Below are 19,784 nucleotides of genomic sequence, written 5' to 3'. Positions count from 1 at the left end.
TGTGGAATACTACATAGCCATGAAAAAAAAAGAAATCATGGCATTTACAGCAACACGGATGCAGCTGGAAGCCATCATTATAAGTGAATTATCCCAGAAACAGAAAACTGAATACCACATATTTTCACTCCCAAGTGGCAGTTAAACACAGAACACATGTGGGCACAAATATGGGAACTGAGGACTATTAAAACAGGGAGACAGGGAGGGAAGGAGGGAGGGGATTGGGTTGAAAAACCACCCATTGGGTACCATGTTCATCACTTGGGGGGCAAGCTCATTAGAAGCCCAAACCTCACCATCATTCAACAGACCTATGTAACAAGTCTGCATATATGCCCCTTGAATCTAAAATAAAACTAAATTTTAGGCTGGGCTCAGTGACTCAGCCTATAATCTCAGCACTTTGGGAGGCCAAGGTGAGTGGATTGCCTGAGCCCGCAGATTCAAGACCAGCCTGGGCAACTTGGCGAGACCTTGTCTCTACAATAAAATCAAAAATTAGCTGGGCGTGGTAGCACATGCCTATAGTCTGGCTCCTTGGAAGACTGAGGCAGAAGGATCGCTGGAGCCCAGCAGGTTGACCCTGGGGTGGCCATAAGCATGCCACTGCACTCCAGCCTGAGTGAGACTCCAACTCAAAGAAAAATTAAACTTAAAAATTTTTAGAAAAAATAAAACTCCCTTTGTAAAAGATTCAGAAACTTGTAGCTATAAGAGAAAGGTTTAAGTCTGGTTAGTTTTGTTTCTGTCTTAGTTGGTATTTCTCTATAGGCTCCAAATAGTTTAATGTTCAAGAAGCTGTCTACCTGGAAAGGTTCACCAATGATAAAAGTCATAATCTCAGTAAAGGAGAAACAGACAAACCAGCTTCCCTATTTTTCCTAATTGAAACATCATCTCTGAAATAGGTGAACGCAAAGCCTTCAAGTTTCCATGTGATTTAAAATCCCTTTATCAACAATGTGACAAAGAGCAAGAAAATTTACACTCCCCAGGGGCAAGAAGGTGAAAATATATTACAGTACTGTCCTGTGTTCCTCGCTGCAAATTTCTACTGGTGATTTTTTTCTCTAAGCACAGATTCAGAAATAAATCTGAAATTGGCCAAATTGGCTACTAAATGTCAACAGGGCATAGTGGATATCTTATCCAAAATTAAAACTGTCTCAAGTCCTGTGTTAACAGTAGCAGGAACAATTTCGTTATATCAGTGGCAATCCACAGTTTGTCTCTAAAAAGACCACATGGAGAAGTTAAAGGGCAAAATAGTTGCCTATGTGATCTTTAAAGAAATTAGCAGTCTCCGGGATTATCTCAGGTACGCTGTGCTGTTTTGTATTACGTCTCCAGATAACTCTACATTTAAATGGTGAGCATAATCAAATAAACAAATAACAGGACAGTACTGTCCTGTTAGCATTTCCATCCACCATTCTTGTATGGAAGCTGGAATTCTCCACAACTTTAAGAGATGAAAGGATACTTACGTCAAGGAAATGAATGGCTCTGTCTTTCCTACTTCAGGGATTCAAAGTACCTATTTTTCTGGGCTCATCACTCCCCCAAATAAAAGTGCCCCATGGTATTTCTTTCTGTCAGAATTCACCAAGCTTTCCTGATGGCTTCCAGATGGTTCTAATCCTGTGTCCAAAGAAAAGCATGCTATATTGTCCCATGCTCAGTAAATTCAAACATAGGTATGAAGTCCAGTGCCTTAGCAAGGATGGGCAAGGTCACCTGGAGTCAAGCCAAGGGTTAAGAAAAAAACCATTACTTCAGCAGGGATAGGAGGCAGCCAGCAAACTTTTTTTCAGTTGCGGTTCAAGACACTGTGATTGATAAGGCAGGTGCCAGCTTCTCCAGCAGAAGAGAGTATAACTGAGGCAACTGAGATGCTTTTAAAACACAAGGAAGGGTGATGTCAGGTTTAGGAGCTCTGGTGACTGCTGCAGTCAGCTGCCCACTGGTTGTGTAATCTTGATGCTCACCATATTCTCAATTAAAGAAGGCTAATAACCCATGAGTTCTTTTGAGCACTAAATGAGTTCATACATTTAAATGCTTAGATATTAGTATAATTAGCTATTATCACATTATTTTTGGTTATTTAGAAGTCCGGTGTTCACACCATGGGACAAGCATCTCACATTGACATTCTAAGGGACTGATGTTATGAGATCTTTTGAATGAGATGGTGTGGTCTGTAGCTTGTGGGTCTCATTGAAAAGAGGCAGCAGGGCCGGGCTCCGTGGTTCAGCCTGTAATCCCACGCCTTTGGGAGGCTGAGGAGAGTGGATTGCCTGAGCCCACGCATTCGAGACCCGCCTGGGCAACTTGGTGAGACCTCATCTCTACAATAAATCAAAAAATCAGCCGGGCATGGTAGTGCATGCCTGTAATTCCGGCTACTCAGAAGGCTGAGGCAGAAGGATCGCCGGAGCCCAGTAAGTCAAGGCTGCGGTGGCCGGGAGCGGCCACTGCACTCCAGTCTGGGCGACCAAGTGAGACTCCAACACAAAAAAAAAAAAAAAAAAATAGAGGCAGCAGGTGTACTGTGTGGGGAGTGAAATATTCAACCCAATAGGCTAGGTAAGATACAACAGTCCGTGGATTTCCTCCTTAGTAACTTATCTAATTCCATCCCAGATGGTTTCCTAAAAATGGGGAGATTCACTCATTCTCTGACTGTGGTTCTCACTCTCTTTTTGCTTACATAATCCAGATAAGCAGTTTGGATGAAGGGATAGGGAAAGAAATTCACCACCCCTCATGATGCAAATAGATTTCCTCCTCCAGTGAACTTGAATCTTCACTTCTGAAAGCTGGCTGGACAGCTGAGTCAAAACCTCTTCTTAGTATGCAGTGGAGAGAGTGGGATCTGGGTCTTCTCGAATCCGTAGAACACGAGAGAACTCAGTGCTGACTGTGGGTTTTTAGACCAAAATTATGAGACAACAGGAAATGTCCCATTTAACATTTCGGCTACATTTATGCCTTTTGGGGCTCTGGTGACTTCTTTACCTTGGAATGTATTTGAAAATTTCAAGTCACCCTGCAAAATGTCAGTAAAGCGACACACAATGAAAGAAGGAATCCTTCTGCTGGCAGACAACAGGAGAAATAGTATAACAATGAGTGCTCAGGATGGTTACTGATCAAATTTAACCAAAGATGAGTTGTCTTGACTCAGAATTTTTCAGAAAGAGTAAATAAGAGATAAAATTTACTAAATTCATTTTGGCAGCAAATAATAGACTTTATTTTCTTTCTGTCCTACAAAATTTTTTTAAGCAAAGAAAAAAAAGATGAAAAGAATAGGGCTAATCCTAGGTCAATTTTCAAAAAATTTTGTTTTGTCCAAAAGCAATGTCAAGTTCACACCAGGCACAAGAAAACTAGACTAAACACTAAACAATAGAAAAATATAACTGTCCATGCTCTTGAAGGCCATGGGGTACTGAATAGCAACCATAAAAGGTTTGTGAAAAGCAAGTCAGTCAAAATGCAAACACCCTCTCCTCTAATAGAGACAGACCAAGGAGAGATGCTGGATTTGCTCTTGACCTGGGACAGGTTTTTATTCTGCTGCACAAAAGGCAGTAAGATAGTGATCAAGGCTGCCTCCTGCCTTGGGATTTAAATACACCCAAGCCCAGGAGTGCATGGGGGTGGGAAAACATGGGGGGAGGAGGATTAGTAACTGTTGCTCAAGGGATACAAAGTTTCAGACAGACAGGAGGAGTAAAATTTGAGATCTATCACACAGCAGAGTGGCTACATAGTCAAGAGGCAGCAAAGAACTTACACACATGAACTTTCAAGCCAGACATTGGGTTGATTGACACAATTTCCTCACTTCCTGTCAGCATCCTTGTATGAGTTATTTAAATCTCTCTAAGCCTCTATAAAATGGGGCTAATCATAACCCTCTGGCAAAGAGTTGTTGTGAGGATTACATAAATGTCTTAGCGCATGGGAAACATTTAAACATATATATTTCCATGGAGTGAAATAATAGACACTGGCGACTCTAATTAGGTGACAGATGAAATACTACCTATTGGGTACAATGTACATTATTTGGGTGATGGGTAAACTAACAACTCAGACTTCATACTATGCAATATATTCATGTAACACAACTGCACTCATACCCCTAAATCTGTAAAAATAATAAACAAATAAGAAAAATACATATTTCAAAATAACTAAGAAAGTAAACTTTAAATAGCTCATGATAAAAAAGATAGATAATCAAGGTAATGGATATGTTAATTTACTTGATTTAAGTACTTCACACTTTATACAAATAACAAAACATCACACCGTACCCCATAAATATACCCAATTATGATTTTTCAATTTAAAATTTTTTAAGTAGATCATATATATGATATTACATATCATATATATTATTATATTCAAGCTGAATACAATAAGAAATTGTCAACCACTATTTTAGAAAATATAATGCTTTATATCTTGGATTTGGGGTTTATGCATTTATCATTTCCTGCACCAGATATACTGACAACTCTCAAGTCTGCTGATAATTAAAAGAAATTATAGATGTCTTATGTGTATAGCATAATTATCACTTTTACTTTACAAAATAAATTTGCTACCCACACATTACCATTTTATCTGGCTATTGAACTACAGGTAATGATCCTTTATGAATCAAGCTCACAACCTGGAGATTTTCTATCTCATGTTCCTTTGGACCCTTGCAAAAACAATATAGAACGCCTGCAGTGTAAAATTAGGCTTAAACTTAATTATCTTGCAGCCTATTTCCTGAGTTTAATTAACTTTTCTGAGTGGTTTCTACTGCAATGAGGACCAGGCCCATTTTGTATTATTTAGTGTCATAATTTCTCCTCTCCCTCAGTTCCAAGGACACCACAAGCTCCCTCCAGTTCCAATTGCCATGGCAAATGCAGAGATATGAGAACTGAAAAACAGATATAACCAAAACTAAGAATGTGCAGTTGTGCATACAAATATAGAGACAGAAATCTACACATGTGCTCTCTGTAATCCTTCTAGCCCCTAAATGAACTGACTTTAAATATTTCATTATCTTGTTAAGTAAATTCAGATTATGGATTCAAATTCTCATCATTACGTATCATCAGGCTGCTGCAGGAGTATAAATTGAGCCTGGGCCAATAGTCTTTTATAAGCTAGAATATGACACAGTTTATGGTTTAAAGTGTCTTCCTTCTCCATACTTATGCACACAGCTGCTCTTAGAAGACTGAATGTGGTAAGAAAGTATGCCTCTAGGAAGTGTCTGGACCTCTTCCCTATAGTAGTGGAGCGAATGTGGTCTTTGGAACAGGTTGAAATCAGTTCAGGCTGTAGGTAAAGGTAACTGCCCCACTGGAGGTTTGTGATGATTAAGTGAAATAACCAATGAGCTCCCTTGCCTTTTTATTCCCCCATATAAAATGTTCTAGGGAAGAAAACAGCTCCTTCCAGGGAAAGTTGTCGTGGATTTTTAACACGTTGGTGTGTTTTCCGAATAGCTGAGAGAGCATACAAACAAAACAGACTTGAAGGAGGAGGGGGCTGGAGGAGAAAGGGTTGTTTCACCACTGTCCTTGGTTAGGGAGACACTTCGACCTGGCTCCATCCAGTCCCACCTTGGTCCTCCTCAGCTAGCCCTGGGGATTTTCTCTGTCACACCAGCATCTTTCAGCCAGGCAAATTCCTACTCCCCATCCGGGTATAAAGGGAAATCGAATGTGGAGTGCTTATTATTGCTCTGAGTCACAGAAAGGGTCACCTCCACTCCAGGAAGATCAGTTGGGGACACAGATGATGTCAGTACTGATGGGTAGCCTGCTGCCCACATGAGGTACTCAGCCGAGCACAAAGAGAAGGGCAACCGCTGTAGATCTTTGGCTGAGGTGATGCAATGCCACAACTTTGGCTGACACCAAGGATAATGGCTGGTATTTGCAGCGTTATTCCCCGGACTTTTACGAGGTTGTTGCCAGACTCTAAAATACTCTGGAAATAGTCTGTTCCTTTGTGCTAAATATCCCATACCTGAGGATGCCAGGGTTGAACCACTCAAATCCTTATATAATTAGGGCAGGGATGTGTACTGAGGTCCTGGCATTTTTGTTACTGCTGTGGTTACTGTCCTTACATCATCTCATAAACCAGGAATAATTTCCCTCCATAGATGCATCTTCTTACTGCTTTTATTCTGAATTCTCAAATCTACTTTGTTCAGAAAAATCATGCTCAAGATTTAGCCCAATATCTGATTCTACTTTTTCAAAAACAAAAAAGACTCCTAGACAATAGAGAACTTATATATTTCTCCTATTTAGTCCATAGCTTGGCCATCATGTGCCCTTACAATGCTTGTGCTGGGCCTTATTTTTACACTAAGATTTTAAAAACGTAGCCTTGAGATTATACTGAGTCAAAGGACTTTGTACTTGCATATTCTCTGCCTGTGTCACTTTCCCCAGCCTCCCACACACTCCACTGCACAGGCCTTAAATCATCCCTACACACCCTGCTCTTGTACCTGCCAACATCATCCACTGTCTAAATGCAGCTAGCAGCTGTTTATTTACAATTAGATCTGCCAGCTGGAAAGCAAACATTCTACGTTACCGAATCAATCAATGTTTCAGGGAGAGAAAAAAAATCAGGTACAGCATGAAATAGAGGACAGGAACATTACATTATATCGCAGCCGTCCTTGTCCAATGCTATTAGATGTTCTCAGCATTAAGAATTAATATAACTACAGTCTATGATTGGCTGTCTTCTAGTCACAGATATGACATCTAAGAAATACCACCCTCTAGAGGGAAAGATTTGGGCTTCAGAAGCCCATGGCCTTCATCTGATGGCATGGACAATTGTGTCCTAAGGGATGGTTCTCTATATGGAATTGGGGTTTCAACCTCACACTGTGTTTCTCAATTTTTCTCTTTTATTCAAGTGGTGAATTCAAGTGGTGATTAGAGCTGAATCATACGTATTAATGTTGAAACTTCAAAATAATACCCTATTACCATGTACATGATATTTGAGGTATTTGGATATGGACTTGGGGGCACGCTTTGATTTTGGAAATGTCAAATAATAATTTGTAGCTTCTCCTTGTAGGGCGACCCTTTAAAAGCAATCCTTTGGTTTTTATTGATGTATGTATTTACTAATATTCAAGACCTTGATTTGACCATTCATTCATATAGCACAAGTTAAAACATATTTACCTGGTATGTTCTTCAAAGTTAGAAAAGCAAAAAAGTGTAACAATTTAGTAGGAAAACAGCAGCAAAAGTCTAATAGTATAGCTTGGGCTTAGAAACTAACACTCAAATTAATGAGGCTCTTCCTTTGAGAGAGTTCTGTTTGGTTTCTGTTCTATTTTTTTTTTTTTTGGTAGTGATTGATGAGAGACATGATGGGAAAGGAAAGGCTACAAATTATGAAATTGGAGGGCCACTATTCAGGAGATTCCAGTACACAACTTAACATTTTTAACCCACAAAAATTCCATATAAATGCATCCATACCTATCAATGCCCTCTAAAACTCACTGCAGTTTGATTGAGCAGCATTTCAAGGAAACTCTCGACGTGTCCTTCTCTGGCCCTGGTGTGCTATGAATTTGAAAGTCTCCCTCCCTGTGTGCTGGCTCCTGGTAAGAAACACTACTGCACTTGTAAACGCAGAAACATCTGCTGCAGCCACTAGCAGCTTATGGGAAATGTCTAGGCAAACCTGCTGCAGACCCCCTCTGTCCTCATTAGAAAATATGCTGGCAGTCAACAGAAACACAATAAAACTTGGAAAGCTCCAGGAAGCAGGAAAAGACAGTGAAGGGCTTTGGGAGGATAAATAAAACACTCTCAGCCAAGTAGTGGGATTGGCTATTAGTGGTACCAGAGGCTGTGTTAAGAGCTTCTAATTTTCTGTATCTATTTTCTTTGGTGTGTGTTTTTTTGTTTGTTTGTTTTCCTCCACAACCACAGGCTCAGACTCCACCCTTTCGCCAGCTAACTACCTCAACCTCAAGAGGGATAATCCTCTTTAATATACCTGGTTCGCCTAACAATCCAAATAGCCTTATAAATAAGAAGTTTCCCAGAGTACATGAGAGAAAATGTGGTTTAAAATCATAGGCAAATGCTAGGAAATAACTAAGTTGGTGATGCGTTTAGGCAAGCTTAGGAAAGATCCAGACTGAAAGGAGGCGATCAGACCATTACAGAACCTCCCCAGCCATAAGAGATAAGCTCCTGAACTAACATGAGGGCAAAAAAATGGAAGGAATGATCCCAGCAGTGGAAAGACTACCTTGGAAAGAGAGTGGGAAGTGTGGATCAGTTATTTGCTTTCCTGATCCTGGGACCAAATAAGAACACTGCTAATTTTGAGATGAAGACGTTTCCTTCCTCGTAATAGCTCTCCAAGTATTTAAAAAACTGTGCATGAACCTACTCATAGTTATTGTGTTATTATAGTTACTTTCAGCTTTTCTTTTGTTTTGCTTAGACAATTCCTTCTTTTCTTCCCCACCATATATCCATCCCCATTCCTCATGTTATCCAAGAAAAACACCATATTGGTTTCAATTATTTGTTTGAATGCAACAAAATGAGCTCTGGCTAACTTTGGCAATAAATAAATAATAACTTTTTGGAAGAAAATGTGGGTAATCCAACAAACAAAAAGGCCAGATGAGCAACCAGGTATAAGTGAGGCAAGTTATTCAGTGCAGCTTAGACATAGATAAGTCTAAATTAAAATAGGATAAGAGTCAGCCTGTAATCCCGCGCCTTTGGGAGGCTGAGGTGAGTGGATTGCCTGAGCCCGCGGATTCAAGACCTGCCTGGGCAACTTGGCGAGACCTCATCTCTACAATAAATCAAAAATGAGCCAGGCATGGTAGCACGCACCTGTAGTTCCAGCTACTTGGAAGGCTGAGGTGGAAGGAACGCCGGAGCCCAGAAGGTCGAGGCTGCGGTGGCCGGGAGCGGCCACTGCACTCCAGTCTGGGCGACAGAGTGAGATTCCAACTCAAAAAAAAAAAAGAGTCCAGACATCTTTCTTATCAATACCTGATGTTCACCTAATACCAGGCACAGCAGACCTGACCACCTTGAGTGGTGTACTTGTACCTACCAGTACAGTAAATCACAGAAACAATACAGAGTTATCCAAAACACAGACATGATGTTCTAAAAACGTTTTTAAAAGCTCAAATCTAGTTAGGCAATAACTTTCATTATCTAAAAAATCCTTATGACCTTAGAAGGTTGAGAGATGATAATCAAAACTCATGACCAGACACCTGCATCCCACCCCTCTTAGCTCATAGTTTGCTTAATCGTGCTTGTAAAATTACATAAAGCTTCTTGTCAAAAGCAAGCACATGCCTTCTCTTAGGCGACCCATGCCTTGAGTATGCCTTTCTTCTTAATAAATTCTGTTTTAAACTATATTTTGAACTCATGAAATTCTTGTCTGTGGCGAATTCAAAGAACCCACTGAACAACAGATCACACCACCTGGCATCATAAGGAAAAGTGAAAACCATGGTAATGCAGGGGAAGTAATGAACAGTCTCTTCAGAATCACCAGAAGGTTGAGTCAGATCCAGCTATTTTTGTCTTGTGTCATTCTGTTCAGCACTCAAATTCCTAGGTTGAGTTATGTGCCTACGCTTCGCAGAGTAGGTCTGGCCCTCCAGTTGAGATTCCTGTGGAAGCCATGTGGAGTCGGGGAGGGAAAGGTCCCCAATGCTGATTGCGGAAGAAGGTAGACTGGATGCTAAGCAAGCATTACCAGTGACATCCCCCACAACCCCACCCAACGTGTACTTGAGGAGATGGGATAAAGCTCAGAGAAACAACATATTGGGCTCAGCTCCTAAAGCACAAGTCCATCCAACGGCTGTCCACTTTATGGCTAAATCCATCCTCTTTCTCCTCCACCTGCATTTGATACATTTTATTCTTTCTTTTAACTCAGAAATTCCTTATTTCAGTATCTGGCCTTCACAGTGCTTTAATTCCTGCTATAGTCTGATTATTCATGTCCCTCCAAAATGCATCTATTGAAACTGGATCTCCATTGTGCTGGTATAAGAGGTAGAGCCTCTGGGAGTTGATAAAATCATGAGGGTAAGAATCCTCACAAGGGGTTTGTGCTCTTATGAAAGAGGTCTGAGGGAACTTTTTTGCCTTTTCCACCATGTGAGGACACAGGAAGAAGTCGGCAGTCTGCAGTGCGGAAGAGGACCCTCACCAGAACCCAACCATGCTTTGACTTCCCAGCATCCAGAACTGACAAGTTTCTGTTGTCAGTAAGCTCCTGTTTATAGTATTTTGTCACAGCAGCCTGAATGAACTAAGACAAATCTCACTCTTGCCCAAGTAATTTTGATTAATTCTGTTTATTGCAAAGAAAGAGCAAGATAAAGCGACAGAAAATGTCTCAACAACAACAATGAAAAAGCATTTTCAACCACATCAGTGCTGTTCAATAGAGCTTTTTGCAATGGTAAAAATGTTCTGTGTCTGCACTGTCCAATATGTCCATACTCGCCATGTGGACCTAGGGCAACTGAGGAACTGAATTGTATTTCATTTCAATTAATTTAAGTAAAAATAAAAATAGCCAAATGCAGACAGTAGCTACCCTGTTGGACAGTGCAGAATAGATATAAAATATCCAAAAAATTCCTTGTTCTATTTACCTGGAATCTATATGGCGTCTATGTACCGTATCCCTGTATTCCATCGGTGTGGAGTTAAAGGCTAAATTAACAAATATTTTCTTGAGAAGGTTATCAGCAACTCTGGACAATGGCACAAATGTGGCTAAGAAGGCAACCTGTGACAAAACGACTTGCATCAGTTCACCTAAAATCAAAACCATGTGAAAGCAGAGACACAAAGATCCAGGAAGCCCTCAGTTTTAGCACCAGCTCTCCACGGGTATATGACCTTGGGCAAATCCAGTTTCCTCTTTTCTTTCTTGAAAAGAAAGGGGCTAAACTACATACTCTTGAGTCTCTTTCCAACTCAAAAAGCCACAGATTTTATTTTTCTCCCATTAAAATCTAGAAACTGTGAGGCAGGGATCGCAAACATAAATGGCTACAGGGTCCAGACGGGTAAAGAAGAGAAACCCGCCAGGTGGGACCTACAGCAAACTGGAAAACATATGCCCTTGGCAGGCACACAGCTGGGAATGTCAGCTCACCATCTCAACATTCTGGTTCAAAGAGAGCTCAGAAATTCTTCTTTTATTGATGTCATCAAAAACAATTTGTAAGAAAAATCTCTGCATGCTAGGCAAAACTCATCCTTGGCCAGGAAGTCACATAGATCAACTTCAGAGAGATTATAACTTTGGAGCACTCAAACTCTGTCCAGTAAGTGACCTCCCAGCCCCCCACTCTGTCTCCAACCAGTCAATTTTCTGACCTCTTCCTCCACACTCCCATATTATTCTCAGCTTCAATTAACTTTTCTTCTTTTTTCTTTTTTCTTTTTCTTTCTTTCTTTTTTTTCTTTGTCTTTGGCCTCCCAAATTGTTGGGATTAAAGGCTTGAATCATTGTGCCTGGCTAAATTAGCATTTCTAAATTCCCTTCCTGGGCTCCAAACATGATTTACATTAAAATATTGATTGTCAGATCAAGCTATAACGTCACCAGGATTGTGAACGTGGCTTTGTTTCTAATAACTAGAACAGAGAGCAAAGTTATTGGAATGTACCGAACTTAATTGACAGATGCCTGCTCCAACTCTCACTCATTATTCGTGAGGCTATGAAGGGAATTCTAGTATAAAAGGGAATTCAGGATTTCTGAAATTCATTAAAATTTGTGTTTTACACAAATTACATTCAATTTAGTGTCTGATGAAATTGCAAATAATTGCTGCCCAGAAAACACTAACCTTCCACTGAAGCATTACGCATCCACAAATCTTACTGCAGTAAAAGAACATAAACACCAGGTGGCAGCATTATATCATTAAAGAAGCTCAGACCTTGCACGTGTATAAAAATTGTCTTGGAACAATGTCAAATCAATCTACATGCCTCCCAGATTTCTTCTTATCTGATTGATTTCTTTATAATTTTCAATCAGTTATCATTTAAAATCTATTATTATTGTGACTTATGTCATTGACTCTGAAATGAGCATTAAATTTTTAAAATGTTCCAAGTTACCAATACCTTTGGTGTTCAATAGTGTAAAATTACATAAAGAGAAATGTTCTAATTAATATCCTTTGCTGATTATTAACCTGCTTTTGTTACAAGCTCCTTGGAGTGATGGATGCTGCATTTTGTAAAAGAAACTCTAGATGGTAAGATTTGTGTTCGGGAATCCCAGAAGTACTGAACGTTGTCTCAGGATCCAGCCTAGATAATAAGCAAAGGCTCTCTGTGCGCCTCTCTGTTTTCTAGAAATAAAACCTAAATTCAGATGTCAACTGTAACGCTTAACAACCTCTTCCCCAACCAACTGAGAATCAGTCTCTTCTCTTATCCTCCCTCTCACTCATGCATCCATGTACTCTGTCTTTAGTTAGCCTCAGGTAACTGCCCTCCCACAATTCAAAACAAAACATATGTTACTAGTGTATGTATATACATATACACGTACATACACATATATACATCTACACACATATATACATATAAATTCATAATACCAGTTTCTACTTAAAAAGTAACAATAATTTTTTAATATCACCAAATATTCAGAAAGCACTCTAATTTTCCGATTGTCTCATAAATGTTGTTTCAGTCCATTCATGCTGCTATAATAGCATATATCACACTGGGCAATATGCACAAAACAGAAATCTATTTTTCACAGTTCTGGAGACTGGGAAGTCCAAGATCAACGAGCTGGCAGCTCAGGAGTCTGGTGAGGCCCTCTCTGCTTCCAAGATGGCACCTCTTGCTTCATCTTCACATGGCAAAAGGGCAAACCTCACATCTCTTTTGTAAGGGTACTAGTCCCATTCATGAAGGAACCAACCTCATGACAATCATCGTCTAAATGTTCCACCTTTTAATACTATCACATTGGTGATTCAGCTTCAGCATATGAATCTGGGCAGGCGGGACACATACACATCCAACCATAGCAAATGTGTTTAATTTTTTTTTCAATTTGGGAAAACAAAACAACTTTCCATACCTTTTGCCCTCCCTGGTCCCTCCCCACTTACCCAACTACATTTGGCTGAAGTCCTTGCATTTGGACTTGGGAATCCATCACTGGGAGGAGCAGTGCTGAAGACCATGAGCTGGGGGATTTGACTCTGGCTGCCTGACCCTTGTGGCTTACTCCCTCGGTAGCCCCTCCCAAAATGGAGGGCAAATCTGCCCCCTCTCTGTTCTTAGAGGAGGCACAGAAGCAAATTCCTCACAATTTTAGAATAGTCATTTTTATCCTTGATTCCAGCAATCATGAATTCAGAAATAATAAAGCCAATTATCAGCACACATAAAAATAAATTTAGTAATATTTTAATTGTAAAAAAAAATCTTTTTGCTTTTAATTTTTTTTTTTTCATTTAATGAGACAAGATGCTAAGATATTGGATCGTTCAGCTCCTTAGAATTACCTGCTTACCTTACAAGACCCTTAGAAAACCTAAAAGAAGTTACAGACATTTCCTCCACCAAACAAAACAAAACAAAACTACCTGCACTGTAACAAAGAATATACGTTTTCACAAGACTTGGGAATTGGGATCCCACACTTAGCCTCCAAGGTGAGAAAACTTAGATACTGTTGACTTTGGTTCCATGCAAGAGCTGTGTTGTCCACACAGGACAGTATGAGAACACATTAAGTCAAGCAGAGTATGACCTGCAATCTCTCTCCTCAACCCGAATATCCACTATCAAGCAGGTTTGTTTGTTCACTTGTCATTTTATACTGTTTTGTTTTCTCCAGGCAAAAGCATCTGAAAGATGAGCAAAAAACTATATTCATACAAGCCAAGGCAAGATGTATCAGGCACACAGACGTTGTTGGCAATTAATAAATTGGGGTAGACATTCTGCAGGACAATTTAGTAATCTACCTTGAGGTTTAAAATTCTGCACATGCCTTGACCTGACAATCTTCCTTCTAGAAATTTATCCGAACAAAATAACTGTGACTGTGCCGATGATGTAGCCAAAAGAATATTCATTACAGTGTGTTTAAAATACTGAAAAATTAGACTGGGCATGGTGACTCAAGACTGTAATCCCAGCACTTTGAGAAGCCAAACCAAGAGGATTGCCTGTCCAGGGGTTTGAAACCAGCCCGGGCAACTTGGTGAGACCTTGTCTCTACAATAAATAAATTTTTTTAAAAATGCGCCTGTAGTTCCAGCTACTTGGAAGGTTGAGGTGAAAGGATTGCCTGAGCCCAGCAGGTCGAGGCTGCAGTGACTGTGAGCATGCCACTGCACGCCAGCCTGGGCCACAGAGTGAGACTCCAACTCAAAAAGATAAATAAATACTCAAATCAATAAATAAATAGAATACAGCAGTATTAGAAATAAGCTGTCTGACAATGTTAACAATGTTAAATCTACTATGGGACATTCACTAAGCAAAATAATATACAGCCTTTTATATTGGCTTGGTAAAAGTTAGTGATAGTCTTGAAATATGTTTGATATTTTAAGTGGAAAAGGCAGATTCTAAAATAGTCTGTGCTGTATGAGTCCATTTTGATAATATCTATTTTGATAACATATCTTGGAATGATATATACCAAATGGCTAATAGTGATGCCTCTGAGTTATAGGATTGCAGTCGATGTGTATGTTTTCCCTTTTTTCCCTTTGATTCTTATTTATTCTCATGTGTATTATTCTGCTATAAATATATATTTCATATAATAAAGAAAAGCAAATGTCAGTTTCAGACACAGGTACATTCTGAGAACCTTTGCTCATTAAGGTAAATGTCCAGAAGAGGCAATAAATTTGGAAAGCCAGAGAGGCTGGAATGAGCATCACCAGCAAGACTGAAATCAAGGCTATACCTAGCACAGCCAAGAGAGGTCCAAGGTCCAGGAAGGAGAAATCACAGAGCCCTCAGTGCAGTGACTAAGCTGTGTCAGGGACCACAAATGCTGCAGGTACATAAGTGAGGTGACAGCTGATGAGTTGATATTGACACTCACTCAGCCCTCCCATTTTCTCCTTCTACTAAAGTGATTCTTAATACATAAAACTCTTTTATACAAAGCTGATAATGAAATAGAGCCAAGTCTCTATAGCCTCACAAATAGTGACTCTGAAAGTCTTTAGACTAGGTGAAAGATTTTTATTTTCCAATATACATTCCACCTAGCCCAGAGAAAACAGTCACATGTGTAGAAGAGAAGACTCAGCCCCTTCCTCGATAAGAAAAACTAATAGCAGGCGCCAGCTTTTCTGTCAATTGTGCTTTTTGCAAGGGGACTTTGTTTCATGTAAGAATATTTGAACCTGTTCTTTTATAAGTCTGAGCACATTTCACTCAGGCCCATATTAAATCTCAGGATAGGTTTCTTGAGTTTGCAGCCCTCAACTGATTTTTCTTCTATAATCTATGTTTCCAGGCTGACTGCCTTTCCACAATAAGCTAAAGGGAATCAAGAGTCCATTCCCAAAGTAGAACTCTGCGGGGATGATTCACAAACTGCATCAACAAACAAAACACTGTTTTTTAATTCAAGACTTCCTCATTTGCGTGACTTAAAGTCTATCCCTTGTGACAGTAATGTCTGTGACCAAATATTCAGTGTCAAAGTTATGAGTACAGTAGTTTGACAATCATTTACTAAGGTGGTAGATCCCAATTTCAGTTAATTTGTAATGCTTTCCTTTTATTGGTTATATCTAAGTTTTGGGAGTTTATGGAAAACCTAGACCTTGAGAGATGGGCCCCACGGTTCTTGTGTCAGCATCCATGTAGGTTACCGCCAGGTGGTACCTAGTTGCCCCAGGGGCTAAGAGGATCCATACTTCTCCATGTTGAGACACACCACAGGGTATCCCTAATAAAATGAGTCAAATCTGGGGAAACTGGAAGTTCATCAACTTTGTGCTGATCATTTTTTTTCCCTCGGACCAAAATCAAGTGGTCTATCCAAGTCTCATAAATTCAATGAGTGAAATAATCTCTGCCCAAAAAGGGGGGAAAAAATCATTCCATAGATTCTACAACCCATCTCTATTATTTTTCTTACCCAATCACTTTTCTTAGATCTTTTTGTACCAACATTACTTATACTTCATCTTTATTAAACTCTCTTAAATCTCCAATTTTTTAAAACTTGTAAGTGATTCTAAATTACTCTGGAGTGTAATTAATGTATACTTAGCATGTATGTGCTGGTCTTTAAGTCATACTGGTATGTATGCTATTTCCCCAAATGAATGTATCCCAAGGTTAACACTATACTTTTTTTTTTTTTGAGTCGAAGTCTCACTCTGTCACCCACGCTGGAGTGCGGTAACATGATGACAATAATCATGGCTCATGGTAGCCTCAACCTCCTGGGCTCAGGCGATCCTTCCTCTTCAGCATCCCAAGTAGCTAGACTATTGGCACGCACCACCATACCCAGCTTTTTGGTTTGTTTGTTTTGGTAGAGACAAGATTTAGCTATGTTGCCCAGGCTGATCCTGGACTCCTAGGCTCAAGCAATACACCTTCCTCGGCCTCCCCAAATGCTGGTTTTACAGTTGTGAGCCACCGCACCTGGCCCTAACACCCTGCTCTTTATAGAATATTTTTGTGTCTCTTTTCTCTTTTCAACCACACTGTGGTAGATGCACAATAATTATGCCTACCTATATTTTCCTTGTGATTGTGGTGGCCGTAGAGCAGGCCATCAGGGGTATGGCCTCTGTCCTCTGAGTGCTGGATTCAAATTCCAGCTCTGCCACTTAATAACAGAGTGACTTTGAGCAAGTTACTTGTATTCTCTGTGCCTTCATTTTCTCATCTGTAAAACGGGGTAATAATAGTACCTGTCACACAGAGTTGTTTAAAGTATTAAATGGCATGATATACATCAAGTGCATACATATTTATGCAGCACAAATATAGGCCATTTGTAAGGAGTTCATGAAATCATTCCAAGTGAACTGTGAAGGGCCACCGCCAGGGCCACTGCCAGGTGCTAGCAAACCACATCCCCTCCCTTTTCCTGGAAAGAGGCCCAAACCCAGCCCCTGCCTAAAATGGCGACCCCACAAACAAAGGGGGCATCTGAAATGGCACCTTCTGGGTTCTTCTTCCACAGTCCGGCTCACCCTTTCCCGCGCCTGTGAAAAATCCACCAACCTAAATGAAGCTCCGCCAGCTGACCTATAAACAATTGACAGGTTGCCCTAAGCCCCTATAAAAGCCACCACGCCCTTTCCTCGGTGCTACAGCCTGACCCTCAGGCCCTGTAGCCACCCTCGCTCCTACTCATTAAATCTCTTGGCCTTAAGGAGTGTTGAGTCTCACTGTACGCTACTGTCTTTCATTGGTGCCGTGACTCAGATCGGGTTCCTCTCACCCTAAGGCGAGATCCCGTTCTGGCGCCAGCAGGACTCACCCCTTAAGGCCTTCGCCCACTTTCTTGAATGCCAGTGCTGCATCCATCACCGGCCCTCGGATTGGTAAGTGCCCCCTAAGTGGAAAACCTAAAGCCTTGTCCGGGATAACTGGAGGGAACTGACCGTTGATCATCCAGCAGCCCTTTCGACCCCAGGCCGGGGGGGGGGGGCCATACCCCGCCTAGGTCTTTAAGGCCATAGCGGACCCCTACGAGTCTTCCCCTCTCCCACCTAGGTCTTTAAGGCCACAGAAAACCCCGACTGGTTTTTCCTTCCCTCGGCTGTCAGGTATTTCAAGCCTGCTCCCTCCCGCCATCCAGTTTTGGGCATCCTCTTCGCTAAAAATCCTGGTACCAGGTTGCCCTCAACCTCCTCGATTCTCCAGGAGAATCGCGGGTTGTAATAACATCCTGTGACGACAGGCTTTATTGCAACCTCCTCATATCCTAACAGCCGGCTGTCCAGGGGACGCCCTGCTCAGCCCCAGCTGTTAAAATGGGAAACTCATCATCCCTGCCAGCTAACTCTCCCCTCAAATGTCTCTAAGACAACCTCTCCGCTCTCACTCTCTCTCACTCCCGACATTAAACCCAAGCGTCTAATCCGCTTCAGTACCCAAGACTGGCCCACCTATAGCTTAGACAACCAAAATAAGTGGGCCCTACAGGTCCCTAAACCCCGACATTATATGGGACTTCTATAACTTCTGCGAGTGTTCAAAAAAGTGGGCAGAGATTCCCCTCCCTCCCCCATCCCACTTACGCCGCCGCCTCCCTCCTCTGTCTCTGACTTCAACCCAGCAGATAAACCTCCTCCCTATTGGCAACCCCATCTACCCCTGCAACTTCCTCTCCCATCCGCCTCTTCTCAAAGGTCTGCTCTTTCTCAACCCCCTCCTTATCCGACCTCCTGTGCCCAGACCTCTTCCACTCAGTCCCCTCCGGTATCTGCTCCTGCCTAACCTCCCGTCCTGCCTCTCTTATATCTGACTCTTTCTCCTAGTCCGCCATCTCTAATTCCTCTGTCCTCAGCTCCAGTTGTTCCAGGCTCCCCTCCCCCATCCACTTCCTTCCCTGCTGCCACAGAGGCACTGCCTCCCTCCTCCGGCTGTTAACATCACACCTGACTCCTCTGTTTCCAGCCCAGCCACCCACAAGCTGTACCCTCCTCTTGCGCCGTCGCGGCTATCTTGGTCTGCTGCCTTATTGCAGGGATGGAAAAGGCGGCTCACGCAAAAACCTAATAAAGACCCAGCCTCTTTCCTTAATCGTTTAACAAAACTCTTACCCTTCACACTCGTTTGGACCCTTCCTCACCACCGGGGTCCAGAATCTTAGCTGCCCACTTTATCACCCAATCTACTCCGGACATCCAGCACAAGCTTAAAAAGGCGGAAGAGGGCCCCCAAACTCCACTCCGAGACCTGGTAAATATGACCTTTAGAGTTTATAATGCTTTAAAGTTTATAATGCCTGAGAGGAGGAAGCCGAGGCCGTGTGGGCCCAGAGGCTAGAACAGAAAGTGGCCCTTCAAACCCAAGCCCTGGTCGCTGCCCTGTAGCCAGCTTAACAGGGATCTCAAAGCCCCTGTCCCAGGAAACAGTCTGAGACCCAAACACCTTTGGGAGCCTGCTTCAGGAGTGGCTATGAAGGCCACTGGGCAAAACAATGCCCAACCCCAGACCACCGACTCGACCTTGCCCTATCTGCAGACAAAAGGGACATTGGAAGTTTGAGTGCCCCCTGGGGGAAAACCACCCCCCGGCAATAGAGTTTCGTGGGGGGCCAGCTCCCCCAACGAGTTCCTCACCGAAGCTCCTGGGTCCCCTGGATGACTAAAGCCTCCTGGACTCGAGCACCCCAATCACCCTTGCCGAGCCCAGGGCCACACTATGGGTAGTGGGTAAGTCCATCTCCCTTTTGGTGGACACAGAGGCTACCTATTTTGTTTTACTCTCCTTCCACAGGCCTTTACATCCTTCTCAGGTCTTGGTTGTGGGTGTCTCCGGGGTGCCCTCCAAGCCTGGAGATGGGTCCGGTGTCCTGCCTTTTGAAAGCCGTCCCTTCACCCATTCTTTCTTAGTTATCCCATCCTGCCCAGCCCCTTTGCTGGGACAAGACCTTCTGTATAAGCTCGGGACACCTATCTGCCTCACCTCACACCAAGT

This window comes from Carlito syrichta, unplaced genomic scaffold (genome assembly GCF_000164805.1).
Source record: "Carlito syrichta isolate Samal-C Ts95f unplaced genomic scaffold, Tarsius_syrichta-2.0.1 Scaffold314826, whole genome shotgun sequence".
NCBI classification, from domain to species: domain Eukaryota; kingdom Metazoa; phylum Chordata; class Mammalia; order Primates; family Tarsiidae; genus Carlito; species Carlito syrichta.
This window is presented reverse-complemented; position numbering follows the sequence as displayed.